The sequence below is a fragment of the Hordeum vulgare genome, chromosome 1H, assembly GCF_904849725.1.
Source record: "Hordeum vulgare subsp. vulgare chromosome 1H, MorexV3_pseudomolecules_assembly, whole genome shotgun sequence".
Classification (NCBI taxonomy): Eukaryota; Viridiplantae; Streptophyta; class Magnoliopsida; order Poales; family Poaceae; genus Hordeum; species Hordeum vulgare.
In genome coordinates this window covers 29,252,528-29,274,180 of record NC_058518.1, presented here as the reverse complement: position 1 = coordinate 29,274,180, position 21,653 = coordinate 29,252,528, and the positions used below count along the sequence as shown (strand labels likewise).

Here is a 21,653-nt window from a genome sequence, read left to right as displayed (position 1 = left end):
ACGTTGTTGTTGTCTCTGGAGGCTCCATCACCTTTAGCCCCCCTCCGGCCCACCCAAATTTGGATCAAATCGACCAAAAAAACAGAGGAGGAAAACAGGAACTGCAGTGAGATGACACAGAAGGGAACGGGCTCGACAAGGGTTCCGGATTCACTCACCACAGCCGCCGCCGTCGCCGAGATCGAAAGCTCCGCCGCTGCAACAAAAGCGCCGCCGCCGTCTTCGGCTCACCGCCGGGAGCAACAGAGCTTCAGACGGGCGGTTCAGACAGACAGGCCAGGCACGGGGACAGATGCACTGTCAAGTGGGGCTCGTTAGTAGATGCACTGTCAAGTGGGGCTGTAAGTTGACGATCTGCCAAGTAGGACCCACATGTCTTAAACATAACCTCACTCCCGTTGACGACCATTTTAATCGCCCGAATGGGCCTTTGGCTATTTGGGCCAGAGAAACGTCGCACATGATCCAATTCGCATCAAATATGTCGCACAGGATCCAATTCACATCAAATGTGTCGCACAGGAGCTATTGACCCTGCAGATATAGCATATATACTTCCTTTTCTCTTTTCCCAAAGCACTGTAATGAGTAAGATTTTACATAGGAGTAATGAATTGTTGTATTCTGTACATATGCGACCAATGTACCAACTGTATGCACGTTTAAATTTCAGCAAGTAAATCTGCATGGTTTTACTAAGGGAGAGACGCCAAGGAGTGGTGCCGGGGGCATAAGTCGCGGGAAAAAAACGAGGAAAAATATTTCTTGCCATTACATGTGCAGGAAAAGGATACACCAAATCATTTTGCAATGCAGATACCTTAGTTCTCAGAGTCCATCTTAAAGGGAAAGAATGATGGGTATGCTTATTTTCAGTACAACATATAAAGACAATCTATTTGGATTGATATCACTTCTCAAAAGCAATGCATTTGGTGGTTTTGGTCACCGGCACCAATTTTGATAGGCCCCCAATGTTTTTGATTTGCAGGGCTATTATCCAAATTTGCATAGGTCCAGGTGTAATGTAGGATTGCAACGCTAATTCAGTTCAAAGCAACAAAAATAAGTTGTATCCCCACAAACAGAGCCTAAGCAACACATCAATCCTTACATATAACAAACATAACCAAGGTATTTAACTACATGGTGAAGTGTTTTAGGTTAATAGAGGAATGTAACATATCAGCTCTGCATCAACAACAAAGTACAAAAGGCAGGGTTCCTGGACCGATGACACCGACTAGCATAATATACAAGGTGGTTCAGCATCGCAGTGGAACAACCACAGATGCACACTGAACAGAAGTTGACATTTACTAATTAAACCTAAGGTTCTTGGGCTGGAAGCTCTGAGTAGCATGGCACGTAGACATAGTATAGATCCCACCCAAAGGCATCTTGTATCTCGTTGAGTTTCCCCGCATTGATATTGTATGAAGAGTTTTTTTTACGGTACCCTATACTATTCAGAGGGAAGCCAGCAGTATAACATAATCAAACCGTTAATTTTATACGGATACAATGGGCAGAAAAATATGTTAGTTAATTTACTAACTATAGAACACACTTCACGCCCACGAAGTAGGTCACACCCTTCGCGTCCTTATCCTTGCCGCGGCTCCTGCTCCTTCTCACTGCCGTCGCCGCCGCCACCACCCGTCGCCGTCGCCGCGGCCGCCACCCGTCGCTGTAGCCCCGCCCTTGTGGACCTCTGCGGCTCCCTACTCTTTCTCCCTGCCGTCGCCGCCGCTGCCGTCGCAACCGCCGCCACTAGCCGCCGTGGCCACCGCCGCTCGCGTCAATGTCCCTGTCGTCGCGGCTCCCTCCTCTTTCTCCCTGCCGTCGCCGCCACGCGCCGCCGTCGCTGCCGCCGTCACTCGCCGTCGTGGGCACCGCCGCTCGTGTCGTTCTCCCCACCGCCGCTCGTGTCGTTCTCCCTGTCGCCGCCGCGGCCGCCACCGCCACTCGACGTAGTTGGCCCCGCCATCTTGGACCTCCGCAGCGCTTCCTCAACCTGGTAAGGACTGCTCTTGTGACCCATGAATTTTTATCAACAAATCATGTTAATTAGTACTGCATCATGATGGGAAAAAAATCACAGTTAGATCTTGCAGTGCACGCACGCGAAAACAAATGTTGTTATGGATGACATTGTCATCTTGGCATATGGTGTTTATTAGTATGCATTGTTGTTGTTGACTCGTGCTCAGCTGAATGTTGAATGCTCCTGATGCACAGACCTCTGTTCTGTCGCGGACAAATCTGCATATTTTGAGAGTCGTGGACAAATGATCTTTCTCTTTTATGCATATTCCTACTAGTTTGACGATTGGACAAATCTGCGTGTTACTCTCCTATGGTTTTTGGTTAAATCACTCTTCTAGTTTGACCTTTGGACAAATCTGCATATTCTTACTAGTTTGGCCTTTGGGCAAATCTGCATATTCCTACTAGTCTGCAGGTAGTACTAAATTGTTTCTGCTTAAATCACTCTTCTATGGTGCTGCTACTGTTGGTGCAAATCAGGAAGTGCTAACTGGAGTATATGTAATGTTTCTGTTTGATTATATACACAAGCACTGTTACTGATACGTGTTTAAGTTTCACGAGTGGAATTCAAATAACTCAGATTTGATTCTTTTTTAATTGCAGGGTTTGACATGGAATATGGGAGTGCCACCCTCGAGAACATTGCAGAATATGACATGGTGATCAGTCAAATTTTTGGCAGCGAGGAAGAAGGTTACAATTACTATAATGCATATGCTCGGTCAAAGGGTTTTGGTGTTAGGAAGGAAGAACTGACCAGGAAGTCGGGCACGAACATAGCTTTTCGTCGCCTTTATGTCTGTTGTAAAGAAGGATATCGGGCGAGGAAGCACTTCGAAAAAACTAAACGAGTGCGAACTCCTAGGCCGCTGTCACGTTGTGGATGTGGCGCCCGGATGGAGATCGAGTTTCGTATGGATAATGGTGAATGGTTTGTAAAAGATTTTGTGGACGAACATAACCATCCACTCGCTAAGCCTGACCAGACAGCTTTCATAAGATCACATCGCGGACTGAGTGATGTGCAAAAGGCTGATGTCATTGAGTATGAAATTGGTGGCCTTCGGACACATCAAATAATGGAAGTAATGGAGAAGGATAGTGGTGGTTACAGCAAGGTAGGCTTTATTTCTCGGGACCTGTATAATTTTGTTGCCAAGTACAAGAAGGAAAAGATAGAAGGCCGTGATGCCGAATTTGTACTCCGTTATATGGCAGCCCGAAAAGACACAGATGGCGAATTTTTTTTCCAAGTACACCGCTGATAGTGAAGGACATCTGTTGAACATCTTTTGGGCAGACGCACAGTCTCGGATTGACTATGATGCCTTTGGTGGCGTCGTTGATCTTTGATAGCACTTACCGTGTGAACAAATACAACCTGCCATTTGTCCCCTTCATAGGAGTGAATCACCATCGCAGCACAACCGTGTTTGGCTTCGGTATTGTCTCGGATGAGACCGAGGCATCTTTTGTGTGGTTGCTTGAAGCATTTTTGGAGTCAACGAAGTAGAAACATCCTAGATCAGTAATCACCGATGGTGAACATGCATGCGATGGCGAAGGCAATAGCGGCGGTTTTGCCAAACACATATCATCGGTTGTGCAGTTGGCACATCGAGCAAAACATGATACGAAACCTACGGAAGCAAAAGCTCAAGGACTTTAGGAAATTTGTTTATCACATCTGGGATGTCGATGAGTTTGAGAAACGTTGGGTTGAGTTTATGGTGGATTATGATATCTCTGAAAAAGATGCTTGGATTATGAGGATGTACGAGCTGAGGAAGAAGTGGTCTAAGGCCTATACGAAAGGTAGATATTTCCTTGGCATGCAGAGCAATCAGCGTAGCGAAAGCCTAAACTCTAGGCTTCATAAGAATATGGATAGGAGAATGTCACTTGTTGATTTGCTAGAGCACTCGGATCACTGTTTATCGCGTATCCGCAAGAATGAGGCTGAGTTATCCAGGACAAAATACAAAATACGGTCGTAAAATTTTAATGTATACCAAAGAACTATCCAAAAAATAGTTATCCAGGAACCACGTCATGAGAAAGCATACAAAAATTTGCTCCAATGCACAATATATATAGAACTTAAACTCAATGCTTAACGATAAAACAAACTACATAAAACAAGACAAAAAAATACAAATAATAATAAGGGATATAAAAAATACTGAATCAACAGTTTGCCCATCCATTCCTCCCATATGTGTAGACATTTCTATTGTTGCGTGGCGATAGCAAAAATATATCTGCATCTTTTTCTGTGACATGTATAAAAAATGCATCAATTTGGGTTCAATCCATACATACAGACAAATCTTTTTTTAATTCAATCGGTTAAATGTTTAAATGCATCAATGTGGAAATCAACACATACATGATGTCAGCTCAAATGAATATTGTAGTGTTGTTTGCTTGTCCCGGTCCACTAATTTACCTACTGATCAGTGCCATTGTTTCTCAGCTTTGGAGTTTGGGCATGGCAGAGGCAGGGCCAACGCCCCGCAGCAGCAGCAGCAGGATGATGGCTGGGTCGTCCGGGTGGAGGCAGGGCCAGCCGGCAAGCGCCCGGTAACAGCAACACAGCGGTGTGTTGGGTTGCCTGGGGGAAGAAGGGGAGCACTGCTAGGAACATTGCAGTGATGCGTCTTCTACCTTCTTGTCAAGGCTTATGATCATTTCCACCTAAAGTAGCTATTGCACTACAGATCTTGGCAATGAATTTAGGGTTGCAACTTTGGATCAATACTAATGATGGTGTTTTTTTTTATTCAGGTTCTTGTAATTCCAGCAGTACCGTTGACCATGACTGCAGGTCTATTATTCGGTAGTGTTACTGGTACTGCTATGGTTTCAATCAGTGGGACAGTAAGTAACTTCAACATGAATAACATTTTTGTTTTCATTCTGATGTTATGCATTTTCTCATTGAACTTTGTCAACCGTATAGCTAGCTGCCGCTGTGGCCTTTCTCATCGCTAGGTACTTTGCTAGAGAGCGTATTCTTAAGATGGTTGAAGGAAACAAGAAGTTTCCGGCGATTGATAAAGCAATCCGTGAAAATGGATTCAAGGTTGTGACTCTGCTTCGTTTGAGCCCCCTATTACCTTTCTCCTTTGGGAACTACCTGTATGGCTTGACTTCAGTCAAGTTCATACCCTACGTGTTGGGCAGGTTAGTTTCTACTCCCTTGACACTTCCTTATTTTTATTTTGGCACTGTCCATGAATCTAACAGAAATAATGAAGTACATCACACATAAAAACTAAGTACATAGCCTTAAACTTCAATTCCACAGAGCAAACTTCAGTCATCAGTCATCATATCCGCCACAAATCAAATACTACAGAGTCAGGAAATGTTCTTCTCGGTAGTCATTACTCAGTACTCAATTAACAGAGCCTAGCAAAATGAGAATTAACCCACGCTCCGAATTCACCAATCTAACTACTTTGGTACTCCCCAGGAACCAAACAGAATCGATCCACGGCGAGAACATTCTCGCTGATTGTGGGGAGGTGGAGAGGGCGAGCTGGTCGGTACCTGTGGAGAGGACCCCCGGGAGGCGGCGGAGGTGGGGCATGTCGGTGGGGATCCACGTAGATTCATCGTTCATGCATCTTTTCCTTCATAGTAGCAGTTCTTCAGCTCGAAAAAGCACCCGGGCTCTCTAGAGCCCGGTAATTTTTTTTACCAAAATACCATTTTTAACATATTAAAAAAATCTGAATTACAGACAAAACATAAAAAAAAAACCATTGGAGGACTCGAACCTATGATCTTCAGCGAGTTACGAATAACCTGAACATCCATACATGTACCAAATTGGCTCAAGCATAGAACACAAGAGAGTAAAATAAGACCTGTCATAGAAGGTATCTTTCCTTGTGACTAGAAAAGACGATGTCAAAAAGTATTGCGTGGAAGCAACCAGTATTTCCCCATTTTTAGGGGTACATAGATTATTCCGAACCTGCAAAAATAAATATTTGTTACCAAACTAGTTTTGTGCATAAAAAAGCATAACAAAAATGTTAAACTGTAGCAGAGAAGAGTTAGCAAGTACTACCCCCATAAGCATAAATGCTTCAGTACGAGCTTCCTCTGTCTGTGGGACGTGCAAATTCATCTCATCTCCATCAAAATCAGCATTATAAGGGTTACAAACAGACTCATTAAATCTTAATGTTCTCCGGGGCATTATCCTTGCCTGTATTTAAATACAAAAGTAATCAAAAGTTAGACAAATTATTTAGTTCAGCAAGTAATGGTGTGGTATGGAGCAATTTGTACCCTGTGTGACATAATTGACATTCTATGCAAGCTTGGTTGTCTGCTGAAGAGGACAATGTCTCCATCTTCTAAATGCCTTTCGACTATACAACCATAATTCAAATCCCGTGCGGCGATCCTTCTATCAGCGTACTTCAAGTGCCTAAATGTAGTCCAGGGCAAAATATGAAAACTGCTTGTTGAAAAGAATCAGAATTTTAAAAAACAAATACATTTTTTTGCGAGAAAAAAAACAAATACAACTTGCAGCTTTGTTCCATCAGGTTGTATTATAAAATTTGCCCCTGGATGTTTATTTGGTCCATTTCGTATACATTGACGCAACTTCTCTATGTTATAATATGAAACTCGTTCTGGATAAGTCAAGACTCGAGCCATCAAAACAGGAATAGCCACATGAAATTCGATGTATGACATGAAAAATCAATTGGAGAGTGAAAATAAAGAAATCGATAACCTATGGACAAGTACCTCTGTTATTTTCAAATTTGGGTCAGGAGATATGACAGTCCTCCCAGTGTACTCAGTACGTTTCCCAGACAAGTTCCCACGAAATCGACTTGTCTTCCCTTTGAGTCTTTGCATAAGAACACGATGTTGTGAATCAGAAAGACAGGGGGCATCACTATTGATATATTCAATAACTTGGAGTTGAAGGTCTTGCCAGGAATTCTTGAAAGAAACAAAGAAGAAAATTGAGCTCGAGTATCTCAACAGAAATGCCACTTTGATTAATCGAATATAAGTACTACGAGATTGAAAATGATCACAATGCAAATTGTGCAGCATAAATACAACATCAAATTACTTCTGAGTTTATATAATCTAATTAAGAATGTGTAGAATAACTTATCAATTGAATATCATAACTACAGAACCCTTAGAATCGTGATATTGATAATGCACAAGCCACCAGCCAATACAGGAAGAACAATAGGAAGTCATAAGTCGAACTTATTACTTCAAAATATTCAATTTGTTGCCACAATTTATCTATTTTTAACTCATACCTTGTTAAATCATTATATCCTGAACTGCACTTCATAAAATTGCTCATAAGAGAATGTTTAGAAAAACAAATGAAGAGCTCTGAGTTATCTTACAAAGCAATTCACGAGTGATTCACCTTTATTAAGGACCTCTTTAATGATTTGATTTGCAGCAACAATATTCTTCAATATGCAAGTAATACTATCTTCATTGCTGCAAGAAGCAAAGACATTAGTGGCATTTCAGTGGCACATGGTTATGCTGAAACACTATTATAGAGAACAAACCTCACTACTCAGTACTCAATTAACAGAGCCTAGCAAAATGAGAATTAACCCATGCTCCGGATTCGCCAATCTAACTACTTTGGTACTCCCCAGGAACCAAACAGAATGGATCCACGGCAAGAACATTCTCGCTGATTGTGGGGAGGTGGAGAGGGGGAGCCGGTCGGTACCTGTGGAGACGACCCCCGGGAGGCGGCGGAGGTGGGGCATGTCGGTGGGGATGGACTGCAGCAGCCACGCCTTGCACAACTCCGCGGCGCCCGCGAACGGCGCCGCTCCCCACGGCGCATCGACGAGGAGGAGGAGCGTGAGCAGGCTCTCTCTATGCGGCGGAGGGAGGGTAACGCACGACGACGGTAGCCGGAACCCTAGTGAGCGCACGACTCCGCGGCGCCCGCGGTCGGCGCCGCTCCCCGCAGCACGGTGACGAGGAGGAGGAGCGGGAGCAGGAGTGGGAGGTGCCGGTGGCGACGAGGCGAAGGGGAGGGAGGGCAACGCACGCCGGCGGTGGCCAGAACCCTAGTGAGCGCACGAATCCGCGGCGCCCGCGGTCGGCGCCGCTCCCCGCAGCGCGGAGACGATGAGGAGGAGCGGGAGCAGGAGTGGGAGGTGCCGGCGACAACGAGGCGAAGGGGAGGGAGGGCAACGCACGCCGACGACGGCCGGAACCGTACTGACCGCAGTGGGGAACGAACTGGGAGGGCCGGATGGGGTGAGATGCGATGGGCTAGTTCGACTGGCCGTTGTGGGCGGGCTGTTTTTTTTTTCCTTCCCACACGACTGTGATTTTTTCTTCCCAAAATGCCCTTAGCACGGTTATACTGGAGGACTCCAGCTGCGCGGTGCATGGTCTACTGTCCACGATTCGGACCCTCGAGCTGGGCAGTACAACTCAATCGTTACCGTTCTTTAATTACGCATTGACGGCTCATATTTCACCCAGGGTACCATAAAAGAGCTCTTGTATGAAAGAAGCTTATTTGCCTTCTGGTCATGGAGGAAAACATGCCCTCTCTCCAAGTCGAGGTCGACAATCCGATAATCGCAGTTCCAAAAACACTTATCATCACCACCATCACCACCATCGTCGTAGTGAACAAACTCATCCTTTCCAAAGGCATTGGTCATACTAAGATGACACATCTCAGTCCAAGTCCATGAATGATGACCAAAATCATCCAATGTCCAAACAACAATTGAGCGACCATTCTCATGTGGCAATGCATAGTGTAAGATCCCTGAAGATTTGCCAAAGCAACCATTGGTAAAAGTGCTCAGGTATGAAGCTTCAGGCGGCAAACTTATGGTCTGATGATAGGGCGGTATGTCGTCACTCATTGCCTCCAGGCCTCCAGGCCTTCGAACACCAAAACTTCATACGCAACAGTCACATACAACATTCCATTAACAAATACTCCCTCCGTTCCAAAATATAAGACATTTTAGGGATTTTACTAGAAGACTACATACGAAGCAAAATGAGTGAATCTATACTCTAAAATATGTCTATATACATCCGTATGTAGTTTATAATACAATCTTTAAAAGGTCTTATATTTAGAAACGGAGGGAGTAAGTGTGTTCGCCGAGAAATATTTATATTTCGGTCCAAGGTATCATCCTCAAGCCACGTGGAACTTTCAGACCGGAAAATCTCAAGTTTGCTGGTACCAAGTATCAAACCATGGTGATGTTTCAGATGAAAATTGAAGATGTAGAACTGCGGTGACCATGATGGATCAAACGCTAAAATAGTTACATAATCATACTCGGACAGATTGTATCAGGAAGTACCCTCCATTCTCGCGTTGCTGGGTTGCACACAACGAAGCAGCAAATGCCAGTAGAAGTATAGCTGCTCCTATACTTACAAAGGACTAAACCAATGCAGCAGTCCAGGAATTCCAAATGTTCATAGTGTGGCAAATCAGCAAGAATTCCATCGATTTCCCCGTCATCTGGGCACATGCTAACAAGCGGGGTATCAGACTTATTGAGACCTTGGTACAGAAGTCCAGTGGTTACTTTTTTGGGCAGCTTCTTGCGGTAGTCTGGATCAGAGGAAAATGTACACCAGGCCCTATAGGCACACTTGCAGCGGCAAAAAGACTTGTACGTCAGCCGGGAGAGGATATCAACCACTAGATCATCAGTTAATCTAGCAGCACTGAGCTTCTTGTGATGGTCCATGTCTTTATGTCCGCTTACTGTCACTGAAAAGAATTTTTGACACTTATGAAAAAATAATAGTACAGAAACAAAGTGGCTTAAAAAGACAAAAGAGTTTATCTACACGAATTTATTTTTACTAGTAATAAATCAACTTATCACCACCTATCACTTAACAAACCACTCGTATTCCTTAGACTTCATGTATCTCTTGTGGCACTGCTTAGCTAGTTTTTGCAAAAGAATGAATTGCTGCTGAGTTACCTAAACTCACCGGGGAAGCAAAACAATTCTGATTTTTAAGAAAATAAATTTTTATCTCAGATTATCTAGTAAATTATTTGGATAAGGTACTCATATAAAGAATGTGATGTTTTTCAAGCTCAAAATTCTTGGTTCACCGTTTCCATTCAATCTAGGATTCTAGGTACTAGGTAGCATATGTTTTCTCAGCTCGAAATTTCTGTTTCTCGGAAATCCACATCGGACCATAGACTGATAGATAATGCTCTACTATACTAGCCGTACATATGAAAATCAAGCACAAAGATGAAGGTCTGGCGTGGAGGCAGGGCCGGCCCTAAGCCATGGCGGCGAGTGCGGCCACCTAGGGCCCATACCTTGTGTACATGTGTGTATACTTGGTTTTACTAGAGATGAAGAAAAGAAAATGACGCAGCAGGGCCGGTCACTAGGAGAGACGCTCCAGATTTGCTACTCGCTTGGTTATTTGTACCGTAATAAATGCTAATTGTTTCATATATTTCTAGAAAAGTGTCGCCGTTAGTACCTTTCTTCTTAATTAATTGACTCAAGCCCCAAAAGATCACCACTCCAAAAATGTTTGTACTTCTAATTTATCCCAATGTTGAGTTGAGGAGTCAGGACTTTAAAATTTATCCCAAAGTTGAGTTGAGGAGTCAAGACTTTAAAATTTATCCCAAAGTTGAGTTGAGGAGTGAGGACCTCAAAATTCACATGTTTTCTCTCTTTTTTTATAAAAATGTTGCCTGATTAATGAATTTTACGGTTTGTTGAAGCCCATGTCGTATAATTACATATTCATTATGTATTAGTATCTTATTTGCAAATAGTAATTCATTTTCCGATGTTTGTACTTTTATAGTGATTTTTATAATTGTTCCGCAAGTTGTAGGAGAAATTGTATATACCAAATTGTATATATGTGTGTTATATAATATGCGCATGCATATATATATATGGTCCCTCTCGAAATTTTGTGATATATGATTGGTACTACGAGATATCTTATGATATATGTATAACGTGGCACGATATGTACTAGCATAAGATATGTTCTAAATGAAAAAGAATTAAATGGAAAACAGAAAATGAAAAGCAAAAATAAACAATAAACCCCAAAACCCCAAAACACCAAAACCCAAAATCACCAAAGCATGTAGTCCCGGTTGGTGTTATCAACCGGGACTAAAGATCCGGGCCACACCACGTGAAAATTAGTCCCGGTTTGTAGCAAACCGGGACTAGGGGGTTGGAAATATGCCCTAGAGGCAATGATAAAATAGTCATTATTATATTTCCTGTTTCAAGATAATCGTTTATTATCCATGCTATAATTGTATTGAATGGAAACATAAATGCATGTGTGGATATATAGATAAAACTATGTCCCTAGTAAGCCTCTAGTTGACTAGCGAGTTGATCAAGGATGGTTAAGGTTTTTTGACCATATGCAAGTGTTGTCACTTGATGACTGGATCACATCATTGAGAGAATGATGTGATGGACAAGACCCAAACTATAAACATAGCATCTGATCGTGTCATTTTATTGCTATTGTTTTCTGCTTGTCAAGTATTCATTTCTATGATCATGAGATCATGTAACTCACTGACACAGGAGGAATACTTTGTGTGTATCAAACGTCGCAACGTTACTAGGTGACTATAAAGGTGCTCTACAGGTATCTCCGAAGGTGTCCGTTGAGTTAGCATGGATCAAGACTGGGATTTGTCACTCCGTGTGACGGAGAGGTATCTCGGGGCCCATTCGGTAATACAACATCACATATAAGCCTTGCAAGCAATGTGACTAAAGTGTTAGTCACGGGATCTTGTATTAGGGAACGAGTAAAGAGACTTGTCGGTAATGAGATTGAAATAGGTATAGGGACACCGAAGATCAAATCTCAGGCAAGTAACATGTCGAAGGACAAAGGGAATGGTATACGGGATTATATGAATCCTTGGCACAGAGGTTCAACCGATAAGATCTTCGTAGAATATGTAGGATCCAATATGGACATCCAGGTCCTGCTATTGGATATTGACCGGGGAGTGTCTCGGGTCATGTCTGCGTAGTTCTCGAACCCGCAGGGTCTGCACACTTAAGGTTCGGTGACGTCACTACAAGGAATATGCTAATACACGACGCTATTTTTTTGTTGCTACATCGTCACGGTTTTTAATTTACGACGATCTCACGACGAAAAACCAAGCGTCGAAAACGGAGCGTCACAAATGAACTGCATCGACGTTTTGATCAAAATCGTCGTAACTTTTACGACGATTCCTGGATTGTCGTAACCTTTACGACGATCCTAAATCGTCGTTGACAATCAAACCTAGTCCTACGTGGCAAAATTACGATGAAATCAAAACGTCGTGGTTGAAATCAGCCCAACCCATTTCAATTGATCACATGGGCTGGTTTATTTTTTGGGGCTTCTTTTTGGGTCTTAGCCTATTTACATCCACTTTAGTAAAAAAAATCAATTTTTTTTATCATTATAATTTGGGCCCTGGCCTTTTAGTGCCCAAATACATTTGGTCCAGTTTCAGTTTTGGCCTTTTTCATTTTTGAATTCAGCAACTTTTTGTTCCAGAACTTGGTTTCGTTTCTATTTGTTGGGCCTTTTCAACCCAATTATTTGTCTAGTATTAAATCCAACACTATTTCATATTCAAATCAAGAGAACTCGAAGTCGAATTAAAATCATCCATCATATAACATCACAAAATGCATATCCCAGGTTTACAAAACACAATAAGTCATCTCATGAATACATTTCCTTACACAGGAATATAGCAAGAACAAATAGAATTGCACAATAGCACAATGACACATCTACTACTGTCCCAACAGTACAATGGACTTCATTCCGCTCTCCCATGAGGCATGCTCGAGATGCGACAACTTGTCATCCTACAAGAACATTACACTGCACATGAATCAATCAAAAGGAAATAAATATAAAAAATATTAGAAATAAAAAAATTAGGAAGATGGCAAATTAATCACTAACAAACAACTTTTTTAGTTCACAACTCCACATGGAAGCTAGCAATGAGCAAGATTCATTAAGTAGAAGAGAGACTAGCCAAGAGCCGCTATCACTGGCATATAGAAAAAAGATATGCATAGCACGACACATAGTGTAGTGTGGCACAACATGTACGGAACAGAAAAGATTTGCTTTCCAATGGCAGGCATCCAATCATCACAATCCTGTACTAGAAACAACACTAACTACCAGTGCAACTATATACAACAGGAACATGCATCATCACAGGAGAGAGACAGAAATAAGCGTTCATTATACGCAAACAGAGAGAAATTTCAGTGTATATTTAACCAAAAAAGTTTCTGTATATTCATGGAAACTGAACATCCAAAAGTTCAAGATAACAGTAAGACGAGAAAATGTCAGTCAATTACTTAATCCAATGATAAAAAAACGACTTTGCCAATCAAAAAGAAGAAAAGACTAGTGCTGGGTAAACCAACACACAACCAGACATGGGCATGGATAGACCTGAACATCAACCAAGCAACAACTACAAGCAGCACCATCAAAACATGGACAATAATTTTCAAATGCACTATAGCTAGGAGCCTAGGACCTAAGAAGAGAGTGAGGGAGAGAGATACCTTGAGCTCCATACTAGAGTCGACCAACAGCTGGGAGAGCAGAAGAAGCACACGGCAGGAGCGTTGGTCTTCTAAGTGGTGAACCTGCACACGTGCGTGAGTCAGGGAGCGGCCAAACCGAAACAAGAAGAGGAGGGGGTGGGGAGGGGGCAGAGGCGGGGAGAGAGGGACCTTGACGAGCTCCAGGGTTTCCATGTTGTGGAGATCCATGGAGAAGAAGCACATGGAAAGGACCAAGAACCCTGATCTTCCATGGCTACTGGTGCATGTTCATGGAGGTGGATCCGGCGTCGTGGTCCCCTGGCTCACTGGGAGCAGCTGGAGCAGAGGAAGCAACCAACCGCCCCCTCACTCCTACTCTCCAGGCCCAACTTGACGGATGATGAGCCCACCTTCAGGTTGGCCCGGTGCTTGTTGAAGTTTGGTGTCACTGCAAACACTTCCAACACGACAGGGTCAACTAGCAACACAAAATGACTGGGTTCCACTGTCAAGCGTGATAACAGAACAAAGTTGTGGCATATAAAGAAGTTGCATAGGCAAAACAGTAAAGTTCAACACAATCATAAACAAGTAGTTCAGCACAAAGATGAAGATGCAAGGTTTCGAGCAACCTCAACCACACAGATCAACCAGCAAAACTAAAGTTCAGTTATCGCCATTGCTCAAAATATCAACACAGGTGTTAGATTATAAACAAGATACACCAACCGGTAAATCAATGAACAAGATATTTGCAAATGCAAATGTTAGGATACATACTTGCAAACCCAAGCTGGAGTGTAAGGAACGACACACTCTCAGAAGTTTAGCAAAATAAAATGGGTATTGATATGAAAAAGGGTTGTACGGCTGGAAACCAATGTTGTACTCCAAAATGCGTGTAAGAAGCAGTTTAGGGATCCAGTTCATAAAAAATAAAATACTAGTAAACATGGACATTGGTGAATGTGAGAATAAAAGAAGAGGCCAGAAACCAGAGAGGCCTCTCTCCTTTATGTACGGCTGGAGATACGTACAACCTGCCTCGTTGCCTCAACCTTGGCCCGTTGCCTCGCCCTCTACGAGTGAGTCTACAACACAAAGCCTAGCAAAGCCTACGGTCCAACCATTTCACCTAAATTCTAAATTGGCAACTAGTTAACATATTAATCATGTAACACATCTGCGTTCACGCGTAAACTACAGTCAGCTCTATTCATAAACCTGAAGCAAATGAATCGGCCTTCACAATTTCTATATCGTCTTATCAAACAAAGATGCCAACTGAAATATTTTTAGAGGTCGCTGCCAATTCAAGCAATTGTACGTTGCAATAACACTACAGTATGATCCAGCTGCACCACAATAGTGCACAGACCGCAACAAATGAATAAAAACATTCCACAATTTCCTCACTGGCTCCTGAGAAATAGCACATACCGACACCATGAACTAATCGCTAGTCAGATGCAGTGCAAACCAACAGAAACATAAGACTATTCCAAGTCACATATATCCCATAGCCTAATCTTCATTCCCGATAGCATACAGTCATACCAGCACATACACGTCCAGGGCACCTTACAAACTAAATCTCGCGTCCGATTAATACTAATTCAGAAGAAGACCTAGAACCTTTTTTGCGAAACAAGAAGACCTAGAATACTTTGGAGCTTCTTGTCCATGTACCTGCGAACCACCAGAATGGAAAAAGTCAGCATCGAAATCCCAAGGAAATAGAGAGAAAACCAAGCGGAACAGATGGAACTCGAGATGAGAGGGCTGAGGGCTTACTTCTTCAGATCTGGCGGCTGCCCCGATCGGCTCATGGCGTCTCCTGACTGGGCGAGGGGGGCGCCTCTCTTTTCTGCTCAGCCAAACCCTAGACCAACGCAAGAGGGAGAAGGAAGTCGCGCCGCCGTCGCAAGAACCCTGAACCCTGGGGTACATATCGTGCGGCACGGGGAACCCCATCGATGATTGCTGGCGCTGCGACTCGTACTGGCACAACAACCGGCAGTGCCTCGTCGACTACGGCATTGGCTTCGGCCACAACGGCAAGATCTACGTGGTCTTCGGTGCTGAGGGCGCGTAGTTGCGGTCGGGGCGGAGCAGCGAGGCCATCTCGATCACCGCCGGCCCGCCCGCGCCGCCCCCGGAGGAGGAGGAGGGGGCGGAGGGCGCCCGACCAGCGTGCGGACGTGGCGCAGCGCGTCGCGGTACTTGCGGAAGAGCGACATCCGGTTCCGCATCGCCATGGACGAGGTGGGGCGGCGGGAGAGGGAGGGGGCTGGGGATCGGAGGTGCCGAGATCTCGTTGGGGTTAGATCAGATTTGACTTAGGTTTTGGGTAGTTGGGCTGCGGGTGGGGGTTTCCCTTCTCTTTTTTTTTCTATAGATAGATGGATGGATGGATATGAGATGGATGGATGGATGGGTGGATGGATGGACACCATGTCATCGATCCGTGTGACAACTAATTCCACTAATAAGAATAAAACGCATGAATTTTGTTTTTTCTTTTGTTTTTATTCCACTAATTTCACTAATCTCTCCCTAATAATAAGGGGAACGCTACGCGTCCGCAGGATGATTTTTAAAAATCATCCGTCACCAAGCTAGCCGTCAGATGCCGATCTAACGCCCCACATCCTCGCCGCATGGTCAGTATTTATTTCCTGAAACGACACTCGAGTTGCGGAAACTTTCGCTTTGTTGCAAGAAATAAAGTTTGGATCCGTTAATTCCTGAAACAACGGTCGAGTTTCAGAAACAATTTGCTTGTTGCAGAATATATTTTTCTTCGTTTTTCTGTAACATAGGTATTTTTACGGAAGAATTTTTTGCAGCAACGGTCGAGTTTCATGAATTTTTGCAACGAAAGTCATGTTGCAGCCGGGATCCATGCGCAACGGAGAGTCGGGCGCGCGAGCAGGGACGCATCTCCAGTGAGGCAGAGAAGCTCCCCGGCGACGAGAGCTCGCCGGCGTCTGCGCCGCACGCCTCCTCATTCACCGCGCGAGGTGGGGATCCGGCGATCAGGCAAGGTGGGGATCCGGCGAGGGGCTGGATCTCGTCGGCGAGGTGGGGATCCGGCGAGCTGGCGAGGACCGACGGCGGCGACGGTTCGCCGGACTCCGGCAGGCTCGTCCCCAGTAGCAGAGGAGCCACGACGAGGAACCTGGAGTGCTCCAGTTTCAGCCCCCGTTCCTGAAACGACGCTCCAGTTTCTGAAACAACGAGCCAGTTTCGGAAAATGGTCCGTGATCGAGGCGAGATCTAACGGACGAGCAGGCAGCGGATGGGTCAACCGGATCAGCCGGTGGGATGTAATCTTTTCCCTAATAATAAAGCAAATACGGTTTCTGATCGCCCGTCTTGGAAAATTACCCCTAAAGTTTGCATAAATTACCCACCATACCACCAGTAAGTAATAGAAAACGTTTCACAAAGCGAAAAATCTTGGACTGGGCCGGCCCATGTAAAAACCTCCTATATTACGCTCTGCACACTGGCAGAATATCCAGCACACCCTATGGGCCGGCCCATGCACAGGGGCCTGCTTTTAGTTCGGTTTATTTATTTATTTTTGATTCCGTTTTATTTTTTTATTTTAAATAATTTAGAACTTCAAATAATCTTTAAAATTTTAATAAACTGAAAATTATAAAGCAACATATTTATTAGTAAAATTTTAATAAACATTTTTTATAATTTTCAGTTTATTAAAATGTTTATGACTTCAAAAACTGCTCGGAGTATTGTAAAAAATGCTCGCATATACAATAAAATATTTGCAATTTTAGAAAAATGTTTGTACAATAAGAATAGTCGATGATCTCAAATACAATTCCATGTATTAAAAATTATTAAAGGCATTTAACAAAATGATTTCTAATTCAAAATATCTTAATGCATTTAAAAAATGTCCTAAAATTTTAAAAATAGCTAATGCCTGTTTTGATAGTTTCTTTTGTTATTTAAAATTTTCCGTTCCATTTTTGTTTATTTATAATTTGTATAATTTAGAATTACAAAAACTTTTGCATATTAATAAATTGGAATTTTGAATTAAAATGCTGACGAATTTTTATTTTGAATTAAAAATAGGATTCAAAAAAAGCGCCCGATTTTTATTTTTTTTGCAAATTCAAAAACAATGTCCATGAATTTAATAAATATATGACTGATTTATAAAAATGTTTGTTTATTCAGAAAAACTTCATGCGTTTCAAAAAATGTTTGTGAATTTAATATAAAATCCTCCAACATCAAAAATTATGTTTGTATTTTCTTGAATTGGTCGCCAAATCCAAAGAAAATATTTAAACCCGTTCGAAATATAAAAAATATTCATGATTTTTAGTAAATGTTTGTAAATTATAAAAAATGTTCTCGGTTTTAAAATTGTTCTCATGTTTGTAAAATTGTTCACGAAAGATCTAATATATGTAGTTAAACATTAATGTTTCTAAGTCTTTGTGACAATATACTGGTGTGAATTTTGAAGAATTAACTGTTTGATGGATCGGATTATTATTGTATGTTTTCTAAAAAAATCTTGAAATTCAGAATAAATCTTTGAGTTACCAAGATTTTTGACAACCATGATATATATTTTTTTTCCTAAATCAAACGATGATATGTGAACATAATGTGGTCACCATTATTGGAGATTATGTTTTTTTTTCTTCCGTGACAACCCACAGACCATTTTGCTAGTTCCACTAATGAGAATAAAACACATGAATCCGTGTGACAACTTTCACGTGAAAAATTCTAAAAAATGATGTCTTATTGTACTATTCTGAACAGAGTGTCTGAAAAATCATTTGGATAGGAAAGAGTGTCCAAAAAATATGAGGGTAATCAAAGAAATAGAAATATCACTTCCTTCATAAAGTGCTATTCTGAACAGAATAGGAAAATGAATATTGCAGAATTATTTTTGAACTATGGAAGAAAGGGTTTTCACATATTTGAGGAATATATGATCCAAAGTATTTATGAGATTTTTTCGAGATTTTTTGGAGTGATAGAATAGTAGGTTGATTCACAAATTAGGATAAGGTCAGATAGAATGGACCCACGAGTAACATGTCAACATAGTTAGTACATGTTATGAGATTTTTATAATCGTTGTAAAAGTTATGACGATGTCATCTTATGCGGTTACGAAGTTTTTGACTCACATCGTCGTAATTTATATGTAGATTTGATCCCCTCAAACGGTTTACGACGATCTCGGATGAAATCGTCATAGATTTATGACAAATTCATCAACGACATCTTAAAAAACGTCATGTATGAGCATATTTCTTGTAGTGCGTTTCAGTATAGTTGGGTTATAGGTGCTGAGATCGAAGTTTTGTTCGGAGTCCCGGACGAGATCACAGACGTCCCGAGGGTTTCCGGAATGGTCTGGAAACGAAGATTGATATATAGGATTATTTTATTTGGCTTCCAGAAAGATTTCAGGCATTGCCGGCAATGTACCAGGAGTGACGAATGGGTTCCGGATTTTTACCGGGAGGGCCACCCACCCGGGAGAGAACCTAATAGGCCCATGGGTGGTGCACCAGCCCTTGGTGGGCTGGTGAGGCCAGCCCAATAGGGCTATTTCGGCCAAGAGAAAAAATCAAAGGAGAAAAGAGAAAAAAAAAGAGGAGGTGGGAAGGAAGGAAGGGACTCCTCCCTCCAAACCGACTTGGAGGAGGATCCCTCCTCTCTCTCGGCCGGCGCCCTAGGGGAAATCCCTACCCCTTAGCTTCTCCTATATATACTTGAGGTTTAGGGCTTTTTGAGACACAACTTTGCCACGTGCAATCCTAAACCTCTACTTCATAGTTCCTCCTCTAGATCGGTTTTCTGCGGAGCTCGGGCGGAGCCCTGCAGGAATAGATCATCACCATCACCGGCGCGCCGTCACGCCGTCGGAGAACTCATCTACTTCCCCGTCTCTCTTGCTGGATCAAGAAGGCGGAGATCATCATCGAGTTGTACGGGTGCTGAACGCGGAGGTGCCGTCCGTTCGGTGCTAGATCTGGACGGATCGTGTGACGTCGGTGATTTGAATCACGAATCTGTTCCACTACATCAACCGCGTTTCTTAACGCTTCCCGCTTAACGATCTACAAGGGTATGTGGATCCGTTCTCCCTCTCGTAGATCAACATCATCATGATATGTCTTCGTGTGCGTAGGAAATTTTTTGTTTTCCATGCAACGTTTCCCAACAGGGGGTCGGACTATAGGCCCTTACAAACCGGGACTATAGCCCCGTTTTCCACTAGTGATTTTTGTTGTGAGTTGTGAGAGAAGAACCCAACTTTGGACTTTTGGTTGTGAGTTGTGAGAGAATCAAAGAGCAAGAACCATGTTATTTGTGTTTTCTGGACCTTCTTATGGCCTTGTTTAACCTCGTTTGAACTTTCGCCTTGTTACCGTCTTATATGCTTGCAAAGCAGCAACACTAATATGTATTATATGCACTGCTGTACAGGACCTTGTTATCACCTTATTTGCTTTCTACTATTAAGTGTTATCTCTTATCTGGTATGTAATATCAATTATTCTATAATTCTATTATATATGCACAATTTGAGACATGCAAAAACAGTACACGTATTGTCCTAATTTTGTTTGGTTTGTAAATCTACAATACTAATATGTATTGTTGTAGTATGAAGAAATAATGTCCTATTTGAATTTTGAAACATGCAAAAAAGGCATGTGCTACTGTTATACTATATTATTGTCCTATTTAAACTTTGTGAAGAAGAAATTGGACAAAAGATTCATTCCATTAAGAGATCAAGTAGCAGATGGCTTTCCAAAAGCTTTGCCCGTCAAGTTATTGAAGGAGTTCAAGAAGAATCTTAATATGAGATAGTTGATATTAAGGGAGAGTGTTAGAATTAGAGATAAGTTTATCAGTTGTAATCTCAACAAACTCTCCTTCTCTCCCTCTCCCTATTAGTCGTCTATCTGTACAACTACCAACCGAGTTGATTCAGTTGATCTACTTACAAGCCACGGCAGAGTTCTCCTGCCTCAACCAATATAACGGCAATGCTTGGGAACGGCGCGCCGGCCGAACGACGCGCCGATCGTCTCCACACACACACACGCTATCCCCTTCCCAGACAGCCACGTGACACGCGCTATGGTCATGCAACATTTTTTTTGAATTTTGCTACATTCATTCACTAAAAAAGTTGCATACACGTTTGGTTGCAACCTCAGTTCGTCAGATTTTTTGCTACAACCAGTATTGTTTTGCTACAACCGTGTTAATTTTTGCTACAACCGGCATCATTTTTTGCTGCAACCGTTCACTAAAAAAGTTACATACACGTTCACGTAGATTTTGTCACAACCGGCGTTTGACTTTTGCTACCACGCACCATCAGCTTCGTTTTTCTTGCTACGATCATGTAGATATTTTTTGCTAATTTTTTTATTTTTTATTGCAACCGTTGAAAAAATTGCTGCATCGGAAGAAAAAAATGTTGCATGAAGATCCAACGATGCGGATGCGCGGTGGTTGGTGGATCGTGCGGCCCGCGCACGGCCTGTTGAAAGGCGGCACGCCGACGCAGAGCATTGCCCTCAATATAATCCCTGCGGCTCCTCTACGGAGGAGTAGGAGGGTTTTCATAGATTTTACAAACGGCAACAAAGCGACTCACACAAATTTAATTTCCAGTTGAATTACATATATAATAACAACAACAACACAAATTTCTTTAAATTCGATCACCATAGTCATGCGATGTTTCATGATTATTCAGAAAACGAGAGATAAATTAAACAGTAAAGCTAGCTTAAGCTCATGAGACTTGTGCCACTATCTCCCATGCTTGCATGCAACCGACTGTGGAGGAGTACGTCCAAAGCACGAGTGGAGAACTCCAAGCACCATGGAATGCGACAAAGCCGGTAATGAAGCCATGCA

General features: G+C 42.6%; 1 pseudogene; it reads right to left on the bottom strand.

The window, feature by feature from the left end:
• Positions 1-1,329: 1,329 nt before the first annotated feature.
• On the bottom strand, positions 1,330-9,824 carry LOC123405686 (annotated as a pseudogene).
• Between the last annotated feature and the right edge of the window lie 11,829 nt (positions 9,825-21,653).